Raw genomic sequence first — 5,704 nt, 5'->3', positions numbered from 1 at the left:
CGGTACTCCGCGCCGGAGCTTGCCCCCTTGACACCAAAGAGGAAACAAGGACACTGCGCGCGCTAGTGCCCGCCTGGTCTCGATCGTCATGGCTCACATCATGAGGACCTCGCGAGGTTTTCCCTGCCTTGATCTCTTCGCCCTCGCGAGCCTGCCTGGCGAGGCCACTCTTGAAGAGGTCTTGCGTCGTCCGCCTCGCGAGGCTTGGCCCCTCGCGAGGGTCTTGAATGCCTTGCTGATGAAGATGGGCCGTATAGACCTGCCAGCCCAGCCACACTGTGGGCTGCAGGCAGGAAAGTCTGGGGACCCCCATCCCCAGGATGCCGATAGTAGCCCCCAGGCCCAAGGTGCGCTCGGGCTTGGCTTCGAGGCGAAGCCAAAGGGTCAAGCGCGGAGCGCCGCGGGCCCCCAAAGCCTGCGGCCCCGGTTGATGCACGACGGTTGATTAGACATGGGCGTCTTCGCTTCCCCATGCTACCTCGGCAACTACCCGACTTGACAAGTCCCTGCGACATGCAAGAGAAGCCATCATTACTTGTGATCATGGGGGCTGGTTGGCCTTCTCTTTCTATAAATGGGGAGGGGGCAGAGCCCCCATCACTCATCTTCTCCCATTCCACTCGCTCCTTCTTCCTCCGCTCCACTGCCAGCAGCAACTTCAATGGCGCCGATCCGTAGGTTTTCTGCTGAAGAGAAGGGAAAGGTTATTCTTGACGTGCCGCTGCTGCTCCCACCGAAGAAGAGGTCGACCCACCGCTGCGACACCACGGAGATGCAAGTGGTGGCGAGGCCTTGGTATGAGCGGCCTCCTCCTGGGTACCCACTGCCCTTGTACGCCCAAGCCAGAGGCTTGGGAGGAAGAAGCGTCGGGCATCGGCGCACGCACGGCGGCCAAGGTCACCGCGCCCCGGCGACGAGTGTCGTCACTCCTGGAGTCCACGCCGCGGGCTCCTCATGCGAGCTCGTGCTGTGGGCGGCGATGCCCCCAAGCTCCTAGATTCGCTTCCCGCACTTCTTCTCCGACGTGATGCCACCGAGGGGGCCTCTCGTGCTCTGATTGCAGCATGCTGACTGCGACGCTCCATCGACCGGGGCAGAGGTTGAAGCGGTCTCCACCGCCAAGATCTTCATGACCCACGGCTAGGGCGAGGTCGCGCGGGTTTGCCGTGCGGAGGGCGTCCTCGCGATCCACTTCGAGTACGATGGCGCCTCCATGTTGTTCTTCAAGGTCTTCGACGCGGAGGGTCGCTGCTTGGAGTGCTGCCCCGAAGGAAAGCGCCAGGACGAGGCGTGCCCCGCTTGGGGCTGCTCCAGCAGCAGTGATTCTTGGGAGTCCAGCAGTTCTCCCGAGCTCTACGAGACTCCGGAGACGAGCAATGATAGCTACGTGCCCTCGAGCTCTCGCCGCGCCCGGAGAAAGGCCGCAACGTCCGGCCGCCACCATCGCTGATCTGGATGGGGTTGGCACCGGCCTTTCGTGGTCCACTGTTGATGATGGCGTCGGCTGCGGGGGTGTGTAGATAGGATTCTCCTAGGTTTGTGTCTTTTGTTCCTTGCGAGGAACCAAGAAGTACCCCATGGGGGCGTGTAAAGGGTTTGTAATGTTTTTGTTGATGTTATCCCAATTAAGAAAGCCTTGTTAGCGCAGGTCCTGTTTAGGCTCGGCCTTCCCTTTCCAACCTCGCGATAGGTTGTTGCTCTACGCTGACAGGTCCCGGTCCCCAGACAAGCTTTAGCCGTCGCTGGTATTCCAGGTCGCGTGCCGTGGTCAAGGCCAGGAGGTGAGCGGCCCGAGGTCCAGTAAGAGCCTCTGAGGCGCGATGCTCAAGGGGTCCCCTTTAGCGCTCAAGCAGTTGCGGTAAGATAAGAAAGGGAGGCGACGTTGCCGCAACAGGGCCGCGGCGAGCGTGTCCCCTAGATCCCAATGATTAGCTGATCTGAGCTAGTGATTTATCTTTGCGGTCCAGGGTCGATTCTTCATGATGCGTCAGACCAGTGCACGATAATCCGCAGCGTAGCTAGTACAGGCTCATACGAGTCCTCCCCTTCAATGCTCTCCTTTGTGCTCTACGTCCTCAGGTCCCGGCCATCGAGCGAGCTCAGCCGCCGCTGGTATGCCAGGTCGCGTGTCGTGGTCAAGGCTAGGGGTGAGGGCTGGAGAGCCAGTAAGAGCTCCTGAGTCGCGATGCTTAGGAGACCCCCTTTTAATGTGCAAGTGGATTACTTGGAAGAGGTGGGAGCTCGCGGTGCTGCCTGGTGCTATCCTCGTGAGATCCCTTCAAGCCAGCACAAGGAAGAACATGATCTGCCGTTATGGTTGCCAGCCTGCCGCTGGTTGCTCCGTGAGGGGGTGAAGGCACTGAGGGCCTGGTGAGGTGACGTGTGCGGGGCGTGCCGCGAGCCAGAGCTCGACCGCTTAGGTTTATTGACGTGGTAGGGACGGACCCATGCACCAGCGACATGCCAGCGTGCTGAGGCCCCATGGGAGGCGACGATTGAGCAGGTAGTAATCATAGATAGATCGAATATGAGAGTAGCAGGCTTAAGCAAGTGCATGAAAGATACGTGCCACTGGGTTAGGCCCGAGCGACTTGGGGATGATGCAGCCCGAGGGGCGCCCCCAACAAGGTAAGCTAAAGACATAAGAAAAGGGATACATGCCACAGGGACGGACCCACGTGGCCTGGGAATGATGCAGCCCGAGGGGCGCTCTGTGGCACCCCAGCTCAGAGTGACTGGTTTGCCATGCATTGCCAGCCCAGAGACCATGTCTTCTGGAAACACACAACATCTTGGTACAAAAAAACAACTGCTTTATTGATGCTAGCAGAACAGAGTTTACATTACAACAGCTATCGAGGCCAAGCAGCACACCCGGTGCGGCTGAACAATATATACATTATTTAGTGAACATAAAGGGGCCTCGATCCGAACAACTATGTGGCAGCGGAATAACGTCATGGCGGAAGCTCCATATCACAGGGACACCGATGTGGACACGATCTAGACTCGAACAATGCTCCTCTCCAACGATACTTTCCTAAAATCTGGCATGACACGCCAGGTCAGTACATTGAATGTACTTGCAAGCTCACAACAGGCATAATCATAATGGCAAACAATATCATGATATTTAACCAATTATTAATAATGCAACACTACATGTTAACATGTTGTGATCATGCTCGAACGTCCCTCGGGACAGCTTACCAACTATGGTCATCCCTGGATCACAAACAAACCACCACTACAAAAAAATACACTTCCGTGATGATACGTGTTTGTCACAGTAGGTCGTGTTTTTTGTCATGCATGTACATCCATGATGATTTTATGACAGAATCAAGATAGTCTTACCTGTGATGTCGTAGAAGTGTTCCATGACATTACCAAAATTATCATCATGGAAGTGTCCACTTCCATGACGATAAATCGTGCGTCACAGAAGTGCTTTCGTCAAGGGTGACCGACACGTGCCATCCACCGTAACGGAATGCCGTTAAGCTATCGGTTCGGATTTTGGATCAGATAACCCGTTAACAGCCCTGACCAATGGGAAATTTCCACGTGTAAAATTCTGATTAGCCGAAGGGAACACCTGTCAGCTCGTTAGTGGGCCAGATGTCGCCCGTCCATTGGAGGAGACATGCCTATGATACGTCGACACGTGGCTGGGCCCAACAGAGGCCCATATAGGTTAAAAAGGCCGGCCCAGTCAAAGGCCCATAGAACTTAATCAGGTACTAGTGGGCCAGCCCAATAATGGCCTGCTTAATAAAGGCCCATTTACAGCCCGAAGCCAGATCTGGCCCGTTAATTGTTCGCCCAATATTTGCGCCCATTTGTGGCCCGAAGCCAGATCTGGCCCGTTAATTGTTCGCCGAATATTTGGGCCCAACTACAGCCTAGTGACTTTTGGCCTGTTAGAGGCCTGATGTAGACATGGGCCCATTTCAGCCCGGTGTGACTTTCGGCCTGGGAATGGCCCGTGCTACCCATGGGCCATATATGGTCCGACGGGACATCGGGCCCACTAACGGCCCGTGCTAAAGGAGGCAATAGTTAAGCCCGACATGACTTTGGGCATGTTAAAGGCCTGTCGTGTAATTCGGTCCATTGATGCCTGTGCTAAGCTTTCGGCCTCTCAAAGGCCCATGATATCAGTGGGCCAACTAAGGCCCAAGATATGTTTTGGCCTGGTAACGGCCCGTGAGCTAACTGGGCCCAAAACGGCCCGGTCTACATTTCGGCCTACTGAAGGCCCGTCGACGACTAGTGAAAATTGAGGCCCAACATGCATTTTGGCCTGCTAAAGGCCCGTGGTTTCATCTCGGCCGTAGCAGACCAGTACAATATTCGGCCTGTTAATGGCCCAACGCTACCTGGGCCAAACTAAGCGCTGGGTCGACAAAAGGCCCAACTAAAATATAGGCCGGTGTAAGATTGGGCCTAGCGCAATGTGTGAAGGCCCCAATTATTCAGGCCCAAAGAAAGATGCAGGCCGGCCTAATTGTGGCCCGCTAAAAACCTGGCCCGTTAGAGTCAAATGTTTCGGTCCGGTCGACTACATCTGATTTTTTTCAGATAGCGAATGATGGCAGTAACTAGTAGGAATTAAGAACAAACCTACTCTATACAATAAAGAAATTATGGCATAGTAACTAAGAATAAACCTACACTATACAATAAAGGATTTAAGGTATATTACATCCACTGGGCATCGAAGTTCGCCACCAGTGATCATAAAGCGCAACGAAGAAGCAGATTACAAAAACTGGGCACCATTGCAGTGTAACAAAATAATACTGAACCGAGACCACTTCCAAGACAGTTCAAGAAAGGTTAGCCTTGTGGGGGAACTGCTGCGTAAGCTGCTGAGCAAGGCTGTGAGACCGGCCTAGCATGTCGGTCATAGCTTCCAGGTGTAGCTGTTTAGCGATGAGGTTCTCATTGGTGTTCTCCACAATCTTTCTTAGAGATAGGACTTCAAGTCGAAGTTGAGTTGCAGAATGCCTTTCTCCTAGAACTTGGGACTGAAGAAGTCGAACTGATTCAGATAACGAATTCTGTGAGCTTGTCTGACTGTTAGTCTCAAGTAACTTGAACACTGCATCAAGACAAGACTTTGGGGTTGTCTCGCTATCTTCAAGATGTTTTGCCTTCTTTGCTGCAATATATGTTGGGTTTGTCTCACAGCCTTCAGCAGACTTGTGCATGCCATCAGGCATATCACCCTGAAACAAAGCAGAGAGATGATAGGTTTTGCACGTGTATAAACAAAGATGATAATTGTTCTATCAATTCTATCCAATTTCAAATTAGAAAATAAAGAGTAAGTTCAAAATATCAATAGCATAATTTGGCATTGTTCATAATGCGGGGAGCTTCACCACACTACTGGATTACCATGTCAACATAACAAGCATAGATGAAGGGCAAAGAAAATCATTGTATCTATTTCGGATAATGTGCATGGCATGTTGTTAATATCATCAGCCACATCAGTAAGATAAAACAGGAGATGACAAGGTGCAAACGTGGGCTTCTTCACCACACACTGGATTATAGATCCACAAAAACAAGCATACATATAGGGAGTATTAAGTAATGTGCATGGTATGAATAAGGAATTTGGTTTTACAAGTATAACTTAGAACTTACGGTTCTTACGAACATGCATTTTGGTAGAAACAGCAAACTAAAC

Source organism: Triticum aestivum, chromosome 1A, assembly GCF_018294505.1.
Source record: "Triticum aestivum cultivar Chinese Spring chromosome 1A, IWGSC CS RefSeq v2.1, whole genome shotgun sequence".
NCBI classification, from domain to species: domain Eukaryota; kingdom Viridiplantae; phylum Streptophyta; class Magnoliopsida; order Poales; family Poaceae; genus Triticum; species Triticum aestivum.
The sequence above is the reverse complement of the archived record's forward strand: the minus strand, read 5'-3'. Positions refer to the sequence as shown.